Source organism: Myotis yumanensis, unplaced genomic scaffold, assembly GCF_028538775.1.
Source record: "Myotis yumanensis isolate MYYU_CA2020_CCGP unplaced genomic scaffold, mMyoYum1.0.hap1 SCAF_24, whole genome shotgun sequence".
NCBI lineage: Eukaryota > Metazoa > Chordata > Mammalia > Chiroptera > Vespertilionidae > Myotis > Myotis yumanensis.
In genome coordinates, this window is record NW_027223775.1 from 11,870,012 (window position 1) to 11,887,369 (window position 17,358).

Sequence of the window (17,358 nt, forward strand, 5' to 3'; positions counted from 1 at the left end):
TAGTAACATTCATTTCCCCCACAGGAAGGAGGATTCCTACACCGGAAGGAACAATTCCCCCAGAGAAAGATGGGTTCCTCTACAGGAAGAGTCATTTACAAAACAGAGTTAAGTGTACCCCCCAGGAAGTTCTCTTTCTCTTCAACAAGTTGCGATTCCAACACAGGGTGATAGGTCCACCTAGAGAAAAGTGCACTTCCCCCAGGGGAGACGGCTTCCCTCACAGGAAATGATTTTCCCCAAAAGGAAGAGGCATTCTCCCACAGGAAGATTCAATATCCCCACAGGAAGGTAAGCTTCCCTAACAGGAAGTTAGGTCCAAAAACAGGAAATGGCATTTCCCCCACAGGAAGTTGAGATGCGCTCACATGAATACAGGTCCACAAACAGTAAAATACATTTGACCCGCAGGAAGAAGGCTTCCTATAGCAGAACGGACAAACCCCCACAAAAATATGGGTTCTTACACAGGAAGAGACATTTCCCCTCACAGAGAAGGGAACCCTCACAGGTACTTTTGTTTCCCTTCAACAAGTTCCAATTACATCACAGGATGATAGGTCCACCTACAGGAAAGTGCATTTAAACCAGTGGAGACCGGTTTCCTCAGAGGAAATGCTTTTCACCAACAGGAAGAACCGTTTCACCAAGAAGTTTCAATTCCACCACAGGAAGGTGAGCTTCCCTCACAAAAAGTTAGGTCCACACACAGGAAAGCGTATTTCCCCCACAGGATTTGTGATGCCCTCACGGGAAGATAGGTCCACACATTGTAACATTCATTTCCCACACAGGAAGGAGGATTCCTACCCCGGAAGGAACAATTCCCCCAGAGAAAGATGGGTTCCTCTACAGAAAGAGTCATTTACCCAACAGAGTTAAGTGTACCCCCCAGGAAGTTCTCTTTCTCTTCAACAAGTTGCGATTCCAACACAGGGTGATAGGTCCACCTAGAGAAAAGTGCACATCCCCCAGTGGAGACGGCTTCCCTCACAGGAAATGATTTTCCCCAAAAGGAAGAGGCATTCTCCCACAGGAAGTTTCAATATCCCCACAGGAAGGTAAGCTTCCCTAACAGGAAGTTAGGTCCAAAAACAGGAAATGGCATTTCCCCCACAGGATGTTGAGATGCGCTCACATCAATACAGGTCCACAAACAGTAAAATACATTTGACCCACAAGAAGAAGGCTTCCTATAGCAGAACGGACAAACACCCACAGGAATATGGGTTCTTACACAGGAAGAGACATTTCCCCTCACAGAGAAATGAACCCTCACAGGTATTTTTGTTTCCCTTCAACAAGTTCCAATTACATCACAGGATAATAGGTAAACTTACAGGAAAGTGCATTTAAACCAGTGGAGACGGGTTTCCTCAGAGGAAATGCTTTTCACCAACAGAAAGAAGCGTTTCACCAAAGGAAGTTTCAATTCCACCCGTGAAGGTGAACTTCCCTCACAGGAAATTAGGTCCACACACAAGAAAGGGCATTTCACCTCACGTAGGTGACATGCCCTCACAGGAAGACAGGTCCACAAACAGTAAAATGCATTTTCCCCACAGGAAGAAGGCTTCGTACCCCGGAAGAGACAATTCCCCCACAGGCAGATAGGTTTCAACTCAGGAATAGACATTTCCCGGACAGAGTGAAGGGTACCCCTCAGAAAGTTCTTTTTCCCTTCGACCAGTTGCGATTCCATCACAGGATTATAGTTCCTCCTACAGGAAGGTGCATTTCCCCAGGTGGAAAATGGGTTTCCTCACAGGAAGTGCTTTTCCCCAACAGAAAGAGGCGTTCTTCCACGGGAAGTTGCAATTCCACCACAGGAAGGTGAGCTTCCCTCACAAAAAGTTAGGTCCACACACAGGAAAGCGTATTTCCCTACAGGATTTGTGATGCCCTCACGGGAAGATAGGTCCACACATTGTAACATTCATTTCCCCCACAGGAAGGAGGATTCCTACCCCGAAGGAACAATTCCCCCAGAGAAAGATGGGTTCCTCTACAGGAAGAGTCATTTACCCAACAGAGTTAAGTGTACCCCCCAGGAAGTTCTCTTTCTCTTCAACAAGTTGCGATTCCAACACAGGGTGATAGGTCCACCTAGAGAATAGTGCACTTCCCCCAGTGGAGACGGCTTCCCTCACAGGAAATGCTTTTCCCCAAAAGGAAGAGGCATTCTCCCACATGAAGTTTCAATATCCCCACAGGAAGGTAAGCATCCCTAACAGGAAGTGAGGTCCAAAAACAGGAAATGGCATTTCCCCCACAGGAAGTTGAGATGCGCTCACATGAATACAGGTCCACAAACAGTAAAATACATTTGACCCACAGGAAGAAGGCTTCCTATAGCAGAACGGACAAACCCCCACAAAAATATGGGTTCTTACACAGGAAGAGACATTTCCCCTCACAGAGAAGGGAACCCTCACAGGTATTTTTGTTTCCCTTCAACAAGTTCCAATTACATCACAGGATGATAGGTAAATTTACAGGAAAGTGCATTTAAACCAGTGGAGACGGGTTTCCTCAGAGGAAATGCTTTTCACCAACAGGTAGAAGCGTTTCACCAAAGGAAGTTTCAATTTCACCCGTGAAGGTGAACTTCCCTCACAGGAAATTAGGTCCACACACAAGAAAGGGCATTTCACCTCACGAAGGTGACATGCCCTCACAGGAAGACAGGTCCACAGACAGTAAAATGCATTTTCCCCACAGGAAGAAGGCTTCCTACCCCGGAAGAGACAATTCCCCCACAAGCAGATGGGTTTCAACTCAGGAATAGACATTTCCCCGACAGAGTGAAGGGTACCCCTCAGAAAGTTCTTTTTCCCTTCCACCAGTTGCGATTCCATCACAGGATTATAGTTCCTCCTACAGGAAGGTGCATTTCCCCAGGTGGAAAATGGGTTTCCTCACAGGAAGTGCTTTTCCCCAACAGAAAGAGGCGTTCTTCCACGGGAAGTTGCAATTCCACCACAGGAAGGTGAGCTTCCCTCACAAAAAGTTAGGTCCACACACAGGAAAGCGTATTTCCCTACAGGATTTGTGATGCCCTCACGGGAAGATAGGTCCACACATTGTAACATTCATTTCCCCCACAGGAAGGAGGATTCCTACCCCGAAGGAACAATTCCCCCAGAGAAAGATGGGTTCCTCTACAGGAAGAGTCATTTACCCAACAGAGTTAAGTGTACCCCCCAGGAAGTTCTCTTTCTCTTCAACAAGTTGCGATTCCAACACAGGGTGATAGGTCCACCTAGAGAATAGTGCACTTCCCCCAGTGGAGATGGCTTCCCTCACAGGAAATGCTTTTCCCCAAAAGGAAGAGGCATTCTCCCACATGAAGTTTCAATATCCCCACAGGAAGGTAAGCTTCCCTAACAGGAAGTTAGGTCCAAAAACAGGAAATGGCATTTCCCCCACAGGAAGTTGAGATGCGCTCACATGAATACAGGTCCACAAACAGTAAAATACATTTGACCCACAGGAAGAAGGCTTCCTATAGCAGAACGGACAAACCCCCACAAAAATATGGGTTCTTACACAGGAAGAGACATTTCCCCTCACAGAGAAGGGAACCCTCACAGGTATTTTTGTTTCCCTTCAACAAGTTCCAATTACATCACAGGATGATAGGTAAACTTACAGGAAAGTGCATTTAAACCAGTGGAGACGGGTTTCCTCAGAGGAAATGCTTTTCACCAACAGGTAGAAGCGTTTCACCAAAGGAAGTTTCAATTTCACCCGTGAAGGTGAACTTCCCTCACAGGAAATTAGGTCCACACACAAGAAAGGGCATTTCACCTCACGAAGGTGACATGCCCTCACAGGAAGACAGGTCCACAGACAGTAAAATGCATTTTCCCCACAGGAAGAAGGCTTCCTACCCCGGAAGTGACAATTCCCCCACAAGCAGATGGGTTTCAACTCAGGAATAGACATTTCCCCGACAGAGTGAAGGGTACCCCTCAGAAAGTTCTTTTTCCCTTCCACCAGTTGCGATTCCATCACAGGATTATAGTTCCTCCTACAGGAAGGTGCATTTCCCCAGGTGGAAAATGGGTTTCCTCACAGGAAGTGCTTTTCCCCAACAGAAAGAGGCGTTCTTCCATGGGAAGTTGCAATTCCACCACAGGAGGGTGAGCTTCCCTCACAAAAAGTTAGGTCCACACACAGGAAAGCGTATTTCCCACACAGGATTTGTGATGCCCTCACGGGAAGATAGGTCCACACATAGCAACATTCATTTCCCCCACAGGAAGGAGGATTCCTACACCGGAAGGAACAATTCCCCCAGAGAAAGATGGGTTCCTCTACAGGAAGAGTCATTTACCCAACAGAGTTAAGTGTACCCCCCAGGAAGTTCTCTTTCTCTTCAACAAGTTGCGATTCCAACACAGGGTGATAGGTCCACCTAGAGAAAAGTGCACTTCTCCCAGGAGAGACGGCTTCCCTCACAGGAAATGCTTTTCCCCAAAAGGAAGAGGCATTCTCCCACAGGAAGTTTCAATATCCCCACAGGAAGGTAAGCTTCCCTAACAGGAAGTTAGGTCCAAAAACAGGAAATGGCATTTCCCCCACAGTAAGTTGAGATGCGCTCACATGAATACAGGTCCACAAACAGTAAAATACATTTGACCCACAGGAAGAAGGCTTCCTATAGCAGAACGGTCAAACCCCCACAAAAATATGGGTTCTCACACAGGAAGAGACATTTCCCCTCACAGAGAAATGAACCCTCACAGGTATTTTTGTTTCCCTTCAACAAGTTCCAATTACATCACAGGATGATAGGTCCACCTACAGGAAAGTGCATTTAAACCAGTGGAGACGGGTTTCCTCAGAGGAAATGCTTTTCACCAACAGGTAGAAGCGTTTCACCAAAGTAGTTTCAATTCCACCCGTGAAGGTGAACTTCCCTCACAGGAAATTAGGTCCACACACAAGAAAGGGCATTTCACCTCAGGAAGGTGACATGCCCTCACAGGAAGACAGGTCCACAAACAGTAAAATGCATTTTCCCCACAGGAAGAAGGCTTCCTACCCCGGAAGAGACAATTCCCCCACAAGCAGATGGGTTTCAACTCAGGAATAGACATTTCCCCGACAGAGTGAAGGGTACCCCTCAGAAATTTCGTTTTCCCTTCGACCAGTTGCGATTCCATCACAGGATTATAGTTCCTCCTACAGGAAGGTGCATTTCCCCAGTTGGAAAATGGGTTTCCTCACAGGAAGTGCTTTTCCCCAACAGAAAGAGACGTTCTTCCATGGGAAGTTTCAATTCCACCACAGGAAGGTGAGCTTCCCTCACAAAAAGTTAGGTCCACACACAGGAAAGCGTATTTCCCCCACAGGAAGGTGTGATGCCCTCACGGGAATATAGGTCCACACATTGTAACATTCATTTCCGCCACAGGAAGGAGGATTCCTACACCGGAAGGAACAATTCCCCCAGAGAATGAAGGGTTCCTCTACAGGAAGAGTCATTTACCCAACACAGTTAAGTGTACCCCCCAGGAAGTTCTCTTTCTCTTCAACAAGTTGCGATTCCAACACAGGGTGATAGGTCCACCTAGAGAAAAGTGCACTTCCCCCAGGGGCGACGGCTTCCCTCACAGGAAATGCTTTTCCCCAAAAGGAAGAGGCATTCTCTCACAGGAAGTTTCAATATCCCCACAGGAAGGTAAGCTTCCCTAACAGGAAGTTAGGTCCAAAAACAGGAAATGGCATTTCCCCCACAGTAAGTTGAGATGCGCTCACATGAATACAGGTCCACAAACAGTAAAATACATTTGACCCACAGGAACAAGGCTTCCTATATCAGAACGGAGAAACACCCACAGGAATATGGGTTCTTACACAGAAAGAGACACTTCCCCACACAGAGAAGAAAAACTCACAGGTATTATTGTTTCTCTTCAACAAGTTCCAATTACATCACAGGATTATAGGTCCACCTACAGGAAAGTGCATTTAAACCAGTGGAGACGGGTTTCCTCAGAGGAAATGCTTTTCACCAACAGGTAGAATAGTTTCACCAAAGTAGTTTCAATTCCACCCGTGAAGGTGAACTTCCCTCACAGGAAATTAGGTCCACACACAAGAAAGAGCATTTCACCTCACGAAGGTGACATGCCCTCACAGGAAGACAGGTCCACAAACAGTAAAATGCATTTTCCCCACAGGAAGAAGGCTTCCTACCCCGGAAGAGACAATTCCCCCACAAGCAGATGGGTTTCAACTCAGGAATAGACATTTCCCCGACAGAGTGAAGGGTAACCCTCAGAAATTTCTTTTTCCCTTCGACCAGTTGCAATTCCATCACAGGATTATAGTTCCTCCTACAGGAAGGTGCATTTCCCCAGGTGAAAAATGGGTTTCCTCACAGGAAGTGCTTTTCCCCAACAGAAAGAGACGTTCTTCCATGGGAAGTTTCAATTCCACCACAGGAAGGTGAGCTTCCCTCACAAAAAGTTAGGTCCACACACGGGAAAGCGTATTTCCCCCACAGGAAGCAGTGATGCCCTCACGGGAATATAGGTCCACACATTGTAACATTCATTTCCCCCACAGGAAGGAGGATTCCTACACCGGAAGGAACAATTCCCCCAGAGAAAGATGGGTTCCTCTACAGGAAGAGTCATTTACCCAACACAGTTAAGTGTACCCCCCAGGAAGTTCTCTTTCTCTTCAACAAGTAGTGATTCCAACACAGGGTGATAGGTCCACCTAGAGAAAAGTGCACTTCCCATCAGTGGAGACGGCTTCCCTCACAGGAAATGATTTTCCCCAAAAGGAAGAGGCATTCTCCCACAGGAAGTTTCAATATCCCCACAGGAAGGTAAGCTTCCCTAACAGGAAGTTAGGTCCAAAAACAGGAAATGGCATTTCCCCCACAGGAAGTTGAGATGCGCTCACATCAATACAGGTCCACAAACAGTAAAATACTTTTGACCCACAAGAAGAAGGCTTCCTATAGCAGAACGGACAAACACCACAGGAATATGGGTTCTTACACAGGAAGAGACATTTCCCTACACAGAGAAGGGAACCCTCACAGGTATTATTGTTTCCCTTCAACAAGTTCCGATTACATCACAGGATGAGAGGTCCACCTACAGGAAAGTGCATTTAAACGAGTGAAGACGGGTTTCCTCAGAGGAAATGCTTTCACCAACAGGAAGAAGCGTTTCACCAAAGGAAGTTTCAATTTCACCCATGAAGGTGAGCTTCCCTCACAGGAAATTAGGTCCACACACAAGAAAGGGCATTTCACCTCAGGAAGGTGACATGCCCTCACAGGAAGACAGGTCCACAAACAGTAACTTGCATTTGCCCCACAGGAAGAAGGCTTCCTACCCTTGAAGAGACAATTCCCCCACAAACAGATGGGTTTCAACTCAGGAATAGACATTTCCCCGACAGAGTGAAGGGTACCCCTCAGGAAGTTCTTTTTCCCTTTTACCAGTTGCGATTCCATCACAGGATGATAGTTCCTCCTACAGGAAGGTGCATTTCCCCAGGTGGAAAACGGGTTTCCTCACTGGAAGTGATTTTCCCCAACAGAAAGAGGCGTTCTTCCACGGGAAGTTTCAATTCCACCACAGGAAGGTGAGCTTCCCTCACAAAAAGTTAGGTCCACACACAGGAAAGCGTATTTCCCCCACAGGAAGGTGAGATGAACTCACAGGAAGATAGGTCCACACATAGTAACATTCATTTCCCCCACAGGAAGGAGGATTCCTACACCGGAAGGAACAATTCCCCCTGAGAAAGATGGGTTCCTCTACAGGAAGAGTCATTTACCCAACAGAGTTAAGTGTACCCCCCCGGAAGTTCTCTTTCTCTTCAACAAGTTGCGATTCCAACACAGGGTGATAGGTCCACCTAGAGAAAAGTGCACTTCCCCCAGTGGAGACGGCTTCCCTCACAGGAAATGCTTTTCCCCAAAAGGAAGAGGCATTCTCCCACAGGAAGTTTCAATATCCCCACAGGAAGGTAAGCTTCCCTAACAGGAAGTGAGGTCCAAAAACAGGAAATGGCATTTCCCCCACAGGAAGTTGAGATACGCTCACATGAATACAGGTCCACAAACAGTAAAATACATTTGACCCACAGGAAGAAGGCTTCCTATAGCAGAACGGACAAACACCCACAGGAATATGGGTTCTTACCCAGGAAGAGACATTTCCCTACACAGAGAAGGGAACCCTCACAGGTATTATTGTTTCCCTTCAACAAGTTCCGATTACATCACAGGATGATAGGTCCACGTACAGGAAAGTGCATTTAAACGAGTGAAGACGGGTTTCCTCAGAGGAAATGCTTTTCACCAACAGGAAGAAGCGTTTCACCAAAGGAAGTTTCAATTTCACCCATGAAGGTGAGCTTCCCTCACAGGAAATTAGGTCCACACACAAGAAAGGGCATTTCACCTCACGAAGGTGACATGCCCTCACAGGAAGACAGGTCAACAAACAGTAAAATGCATTTTCCCCACAGGAAGAAGGCTTCCTACCCTTGAAGAGACAATTCCCACACAAACAGATGGGTTTCAACTCAGGAATAGACATTTCCCCGACAGAGTGAAGGGTACCCCTCAGGAAGTTCTTTTTCCCTTCGACCAGTTGCGATTCCATCACAGGATGATAGTTCCTCCTACAGGAAGGTGCATTTCCCCAGGTGGAAAACGGGTTCCCTCACAGGAAGTGCTTTTCCCCAACAGAAAGAGGCGTTCTTCCACGGGAAGTTTCAATTCCACCACAGGAAGGTGAGCTTCCCTCACAAAAAGTTAGGTCCACACACAGGAAAGCGTATTTCCCCCACAGGAAGGTGAGATGACCTCACAGGAAGATAGGTCCACACATAGTAACATTCATTTCCCCCACAGGAAGGAGGATTCCTACCCCGAAGGAACAATTCCCCCAGAGAAACATGGGTTCCTCTACAGGAAGAGTCATTTACACAACAGAGTTAAGTGTACCCCCCAGGAAGTTCTCTTTCTCTTCAACAAGTTGCGATTCCAACACAGGGTGATAGGTCCACCTAGAGAAAAGTGCACTTCCCCCAGTGGAGACGGCTTCCCTCACAGGAAATGCTTTTCCCCAAAAGGAAGAGGCATTCTCCCACATGAAGTTTCAATATCCCCACAGGAAGGTAAGCTTCCCTAACAGGAAGTTAGGTCCAAAAACAGGAAATGGCATTTCCCCCAGAGGAAGTTGAGATGCGCTCACATGAATACAGGTCCACAAACAGTAAAATACATTTGACCCACAGGAAGAAGGCTTCCTATAGCAGAACGGACAAACCCCCACAGGAATATGGGTTCTTACACAGGAAGAGACATTTCCCCACACAGAGAAGGGAACCCTCACAGGTATTATTGTTTCCCTTCAACAAGTTCCGATTACATCACAGGATGATAGGTCCACCTACAGGAAAGTGCATTTAAACGAGTGAAGACGGGTTTCCTCAGAGGAAATGCTTTTCACCAACAGAAAGAAGCGTTTCACCAAAGGAAGTTTCAATTCCACACATGAAGGTGAGCTTCCCTCACAGGAAAATAGGTCCACACACAAGAAAGGGCATTTCACCTCAGGAAGTGACATGCCTTCACAGGAAGACAGGTCCACAAACAGTAAAATGCATTTTCCCCACAGGAAGAAGGCTTCCTACCCCGGAAGACACAATTCCCCCACAAGCAGATGGGTTTCAACTCAGGAATAGACATTTCCCCGACAGAGTGAAGTGTACCCCTCAGGAACTTCTTTTTCCCTTCGACCAGTTGCGATTCCATCACAGGATGATAGTTCCTCCTACAGGAAGGTGCATTTCCCCAGGTGGAAAATGGGTTTCCACAGAGGAAGTGCTTTTCCCCAACAGAAAGAGGCGTTCTTCCACGGGAAGTTTCAATTCCACCACAGGAAGGTGAGCTTCCCTCACAAAAAGTTAGGTCCACACACAGGAAAGCGTATTTCCCCCACAGGAAGGTGTGATGCCCTCACGGGAAGATAAGTCCACACATTGTAACATTCAGTTCCCCCACGGGAAGGAGGATTCCTACACTGGAAGGAACAATTCCCCCAGAGAAAGATGGGTTCCTCTACAGGAAGAGTCATTTACCCAACAGAGTTAAGTGTACCCACCAGGAAATTCTCTTTCTCTTCAACAAGTTGCGATTCCAACACAGGGTGATAGGTCCACCTAGAGAAAAGTGCACTTCCCCCAGTGGAGACGGCTTCCCTCACAGGAAATGCTTTTCCCCAAAAGGAAGAGGCATTCTCCCACAGTAAGTTTCAATATCCCCACAGGAAGGTAAGCTTCCTAACAGGAAGTTAGGTCCAAAAACAGGAAATGGCATTTCCCCCACAGGAAGTTGAGATGCCCTCACATCAATACAGGTCCACAAACAGTAAAATACATTTGACCCACAAGAAGAAGGGTTCCTATAGCAGAACGGACAAACACCCACAGGAATATGGGTTCTTACACAGGAAGAGACATTTCCCTACACAGAGAAGGGAACCCTCACAGGTATTATTGTTTCCCTTCAACAAGTTCCGATTACATCACAGGATGATAGGTCCACCTACAGGAAAGTGCATTTAAACGAGTGAAGACGGGTTTCCTCAGAGGAAATGCTTTTCACCAACAGGAAGAAGCGTTTCACCAAAGGAAGTTTCAATTTCACCCATGAAGGTGAGCTTCCCTCACAGGAAATTAGGTCCACACACAAGAAAGGGCATTTCACCTCAGGAAGGTGACATGCCCTCACAGGAAGACAGGTCCACAAACAGTAAAATGCATTTTCCCCACAGGAAGAAGGCTTCCTACCCTTGAAGAGACAATTCCCCCACAAACAGATGGGTTTCAACTCAGGAATAGACATTTCCCAGACAGAGTGAAGGGTACCCATCAGAAAGATCTTTTTCCCTTCGACCAGTTGCGATTCCAACACAGGATTATAGTTCCTCCTACAGGAAGGTGCATTTCCCCAGGTGGATAATGGGTTTCCTCACAGGAAGTGCTTTTCCCCAACAGAAAGAGGCGTTCTTCCATGGGAAGTTTCATTCCACCACAGGAAGGTGAGCTTCCCTCACAAAAAGTTAGGTCCACACACAGGAAAGCGTATTTCCCCCACAGGATTTGTGATGCCCTCACGGGAAGATAGGTCCACACATTGTGACATTCATTTCCCCCACAGGAAGGAGGATTCCTACACCGAAAGGAACAATTCCCCCAGAGAAAGATGGGTTCCTCTACAGGAAGTCATTTACCCAACAGAGTAAGTGTAACCCCCAGGAAGTTCTCTTTCCCTTCAACAAGTTGCGATTCCAACACAGGGTGATAGGTCCACCTAGAGAAAAGTGCACTTCCCCCAGTGGAGACGGCTTCCCTCACAGGAAATGCTTTTCCCCAAAAGGAAGAGGCATTCTCCCACATGAAGTTTCAATATCCCCACAGGAAGGTAAGCTTCCCTAACAGGAAGTTAGTTCCAAAAACAGGAAATGGCATTTCCCCCATAGGAAGTTGAGATTCGCTCACATGAATACAGGTCAACAAACAGTAAAATACATTTGACCCACTGGAAGAAGGCTTCCTATAGCAGAACGGACAAACATCCACAGGAATATGGGTTCTTACACAGGAAGAGACATTTCCCCACACAGAGAAGGGAACCCTCACAGGTATTATTGTTTCCCTTGAACAAGTTCCAATTACATCACAGGATGATAGGTCCACCTACAGGAAAGTGCATTTAACCCAGTGGAGACGGGTTTCCTCAGAGGAAATGCTTTTCACCAACAGAAAGAAGCGTTTCACCAAAGGAAGTTTCAATTCCACCCATGAAGGTGAGCTTCCCTCACAGGAAAATAGGTCCACACACAAGAAAGGGCATTTCACCTCAGGAAGGTGACATGCCGTCACAGGAAGACAGGTCCACAAACAGTAAAATGCATTTTCCCCACAGGAAGAAGGCTTCCTACCCCGGAAGAGACAATTCCCCCACAAGCAGATGGGTTTCAACTCAGGAATAGACATTTCCCCGACAGAGTGAAGGGTACCCCTCAGGAACTTCTTTTTCCCTTCGACCAGTTGCGATTCCATCACAGGATGATAGTTCCTCCTACAGGAAGGTGCATTTCCCCAGGTGGAAAACGGGTTTCCTCACAGGAAGTGCTTTTCCCCAACAGAAAGAGGCGTTCTTCCACGGGAAGTTTCAATTCCACCACAGGAAGGTGAGCTTCCCTCACAAAAAGTTAGGTCCACACACGGGAAAGCGTATTTCCCCCACAGGATTTGTGATGCCCTCACGGGATGATAGGTCCACAATAGTAACATTTATTTCCCCCACAGGAAGGAGGATTCCTCCACCGGAAGGAACAATTCCCCCAGAGAAAGATGGGTTCCCCTACAGGAAGAGTCATTTACCCAACAGAGTTAAGTGTACCCCCCAGGAAGTTCTCTTTCTCTTCAACAAGTTGCGATTCCAACACAGGGTGATAGGTCCACCTAGAGAAAAGTGCACTTCCACCAGGGGAGACGGCTTCCCTCACAGGAAATGCTTTTCCCCAAAAGGAAGAGGCATTCTCCCACAGGAAGTTTCAATATCCCCACAGAAAGGTAAGCTTCCCTAACAGGAAGTTAGGTCCAAAAACAGGAAATGGCATTTCCCCCACAGTAAGTTGAGATGCGCTCACATGAATACAGGTCCACAAAAAGTAAAATACATTTGACCCACAGGAAGAAGGCTTCCTATAGCAGAACGGACAAACCCCCACAAAAATATGGGTTCTTACACAGGAAGAGACATTTCCCCTCAAAGAGAAGGGAACCCTCACAGGTATTTTTGTTTCTCTTCAACAAGTTCCAATTACATCACAGGATGATAGGTCCACCTACAGGAAAGTGCATTTAAACCAGTGGAGACGGGTTTCCTCAGAGGAAATGCTTTTCACCAACTGGTAGTAGCGTTTCACCAAAGTAGTTTCAAATCCACCCGTGAAGGTGAACTTCCCTCACAGGAAATTAGGTCCACACACAAGAAAGGGCATTTCACCTCACGAAGGTGACATGCCCTCACAGGAAGACAGGTCCACAAACAGTAAAATGCATTTTCCCCACAGGAAGAAGGCTTCCTACCCCGGAAGAGACAATTCCCCCACAAGCAGATGGGTTTCAACTCAGGAATAGACATTTCCCCGACAGAGTGAAGGGTACCCCTCAGAAAGTTCTTTTTCCCTTCGACCAGTTGCGATTCCATCACAGGATTATAGTTCCTCCTACAGGAAGGTGCATTTCCCCAGGTGGAAAATGGGTTTCCTCACAGGAAGTGCTTTTCCCCAACAGAAAGAGACGTTCTTCCATGGGAAGTTTCAATTCCACCACAGGAAGGTGAGCTTCCCTCACAAAAAGTTAGGTCCACACATTGTAACATTCATTTCCCCCACAGGAAGGAGGATTCCTACACCGGAAGGAACAATTCCCCCAGAGAAAGATGGGTTCCTCTACAGGAAGAGTCATTTACCCAACAGAGTTAAGTGTACCCCCCAGGAAGTTCTCTTTCTCTTCAACAAGTTGCGATTCCAACACAGGGTGATAGGTCCACCTAGAGAAAAGTGCACTTCCCCCAGTGGAGACGGCTTCCCTCACAGGAAATGATTTTCCACAAAAGGAAGAGGCATTCTCCCACAGGAAGTTTCAATATCCCCACAGGAAGGTAAGCTTCCCTAACAGGAAGTTAGGTCCAAAAACAGGAAATGGCATTTCCCCCACAGGAAGTTGAGATGCGCTCACATCAATACAGGTCCACAAACAGTAAAATACATTTGACCCACAAGAAGAAGGCTTCCTATAGCAGAACGGACAAACACCCACAGGAGTATGGGTTCATACACAGGAAGAGACATTTCCCTACAGAGAGAAGGGAACCCTCACAGGTATTATTGTTTCCCTTCAACAAGTTCCGATTACATCACAGGATGATAGGTCCACCTACAGGAAAGTGCATTTAAACGAGTGAAGACGGGTTTCCTCAGAGGAAATGCTTTTCACCAACAGAAAGAAGCGTTTCACCAAAGGAAGTTTCAATTCCACACATGAAGGTGAGCTTCCCTCACAGGAAAATAGGTCCACACACAAGAAAGGGCATTTCACCTCAGGAAGGTGACATGCCCTCACAGGAAGACAGGTCCACAAACAGTAACTTGCATTTGCCCCACAGGAAGAAGGCTTCCTACCCTTGAAGAGACAATTCCCCCACAAACAGATGGGTTTCAACTCAGGAATAGACATTTCCCCGACAGAGTGAAGGGTACCCCTCAGGAAGTTCTTTTTCCCTTTTACCAGTTGCGATTCCATCACAGGATGATAGTTCCTCCTACAGGAAGGTGCATTTCCCCAGGTGGAAAACGGGTTTCCTCACTGGAAGTGATTTTCCCCAACAGAAAGAGGCGTTCTTCCACGGGAAGTTTCAATTCCACCACAGGAAGGTGAGCTTCCCTCACAAAAAGTTAGGTCCACACACAGGAAAGCGTATTTCCCCCACAGGAAGGTGAGATGAACTCACAGGAAGATAGGTCCACACATAGTAACATTCATTTCCCCCACAGGAAGGAGGATTCCTACACCGGAAGGAACAATTCCCCCAGAGAAAGATGGGTTCCTCTACAGGAAGAGTCATTTACCCAACAGAGTTAAGTGTACCCCCCCGGAAGTTCTCTTTCTCTTCAACAAGTTGCGATTCCAACACAGGGTGATAGGTCCACCTAGAGAAAAGTGCACTTCCCCCAGTGGAGACGGCTTCCCTCACAGGAAATGCTTTTCCCCAAAAGGAAGAGGCATTCTCCCACAGGAAGTTTCAATATCCCCACAGGAAGGTAAGCTTCCCTAACAGGAAGTGAGGTCCAAAAACAGGAAATGGCATTTCCCCCACAGGAAGTTGAGATACGCTCACATGAATACAGGTCCACAAACAGTAAAATACATTTGACCCACAGGAAGAAGGCTTCCTATAGCAGAACGGACAAACACCCACAGGAATATGGGTTCTTACCCAGGAAGAGACATTTCCCTACACAGAGAAGGGAACCCTCACAGGTATTATTGTTTCCCTTCAACAAGTTCCGATTACATCACAGGATGATAGGTCCACGTACAGGAAAGTGCATTTAAACGAGTGAAGACGGGTTTCCTCAGAGGAAATGCTTTTCACCAACAGGAAGAAGCGTTTCACCAAAGGAAGTTTCAATTTCACCCATGAAGGTGAGCTTCCCTCACAGGAAATTAGGTCCACACACAAGAAAGGGCATTTCACCTCACGAAGGTGACATGCCCTCACAGGAAGACAGGTCAACAAACAGTAAAATGCATTTTCCCCACAGGAAGAAGGCTTCCTACCCTTGAAGAGACAATTCCCACACAAACAGATGGGTTTCAACTCAGGAATAGACATTTCCCCGACAGAGTGAAGTGTACCCCTCAGGAACTTCTTTTTCCCTTCGACCAGTTGCGATTCCATCACAGGATGATAGTTCCTCCTACAGGAAGGTGCATTTCCCCAGGTGGAAAATGGGTTTCCACAGAGGAAGTGCTTTTCCCCAACAGAAAGAGGCGTTCTTCCACGGGAAGTTTCAATTCCACCACAGGAAGGTGAGCTTCCCTCACAAAAAGTTAGGTCCACACACAGGAAAGCGTATTTCCCCCACAGGAAGGTGTGATGCCCTCACGGGAAGATAAGTCCACACATTGTAACATTCAGTTCCCCCACGGGAAGGAGGATTCCTACACTGGAAGGAACAATTCCCCCAGAGAAAGATGGGTTCCTCTACAGGAAGAGTCATTTACCCAACAGAGTTAAGTGTACCCACCAGGAAATTCTCTTTCTCTTCAACAAGTTGCGATTCCAACACAGGGTGATAGGTCCACCTAGAGAAAAGTGCACTTCCCCCAGTGGAGACGGCTTCCCTCACAGGAAATGCTTTTCCCCAAAAGGAAGAGGCATTCTCCCACAGTAAGTTTCAATATCCCCACAGGAAGGTAAGCTTCCTAACAGGAAGTTAGGTCCAAAAACAGGAAATGGCATTTCCCCCACAGGAAGTTGAGATGCCCTCACATCAATACAGGTCCACAAACAGTAAAATACATTTGACCCACAAGAAGAAGGGTTCCTATAGCAGAACGGACAAACACCCACAGGAATATGGGTTCTTACACAGGAAGAGACATTTCCCTACACAGAGAAGGGAACCCTCACAGGTATTATTGTTTCCCTTCAACAAGTTCCGATTACATCACAGGATGATAGGTCCACCTACAGGAAAGTGCATTTAAACGAGTGAAGACGGGTTTCCTCAGAGGAAATGCTTTTCACCAACAGGAAGAAGCGTTTCACCAAAGGAAGTTTCAATTTCACCCATGAAGGTGAGCTTCCCTCACAGGAAATTAGGTCCACACACAAGAAAGGGCATTTCACCTCAGGAAGGTGACATGCCCTCACAGGAAGACAGGTCCACAAACAGTAAAATGCATTTTCCCCACAGGAAGAAGGCTTCCTACCCTTGAAGAGACAATTCCCCCACAAACAGATGGGTTTCAACTCAGGAATAGACATTTCCCAGACAGAGTGAAGGGTACCCATCAGAAAGATCTTTTTCCCTTCGACCAGTTGCGATTCCAACACAGGATTATAGTTCCTCCTACAGGAAGGTGCATTTCCCCAGGTGGATAATGGGTTTCCTCACAGGAAGTGCTTTTCCCCAACAGAAAGAGGCGTTCTTCCATGGGAAGTTTCATTCCACCACAGGAAGGTGAGCTTCCCTCACAAAAAGTTAGGTCCACACACAGGAAAGCGTATTTCCCCCACAGGATTTGTGATGCCCTCACGGGAAGATAGGTCCACACATTGTGACATTCATTTCCCCCACAGGAAGGAGGATTCCTACACCGAAAGGAACAATTCCCCCAGAGAAAGATGGGTTCCTCTACAGGAAGTCATTTACCCAACAGAGTAAGTGTAACCCCCAGGAAGTTCTCTTTCCCTTCAACAAGTTGCGATTCCAACACAGGGTGATAGGTCCACCTAGAGAAAAGTGCACTTCCCCCAGTGGAGACGGCTTCCCTCACAGGAAATGCTTTTCCCCAAAAGGAAGAGGCATTCTCCCACATGAAGTTTCAATATCCCCACAGGAAGGTAAGCTTCCCTAACAGGAAGTTAGTTCCAAAAACAGGAAATGGCATTTCCCCCATAGGAAGTTGAGATTCGCTCACATGAATACAGGTCAACAAACAGTAAAATACATTTGACCCACTGGAAGAAGGCTTCCTATAGCAGAACGGACAAACATCCACAGG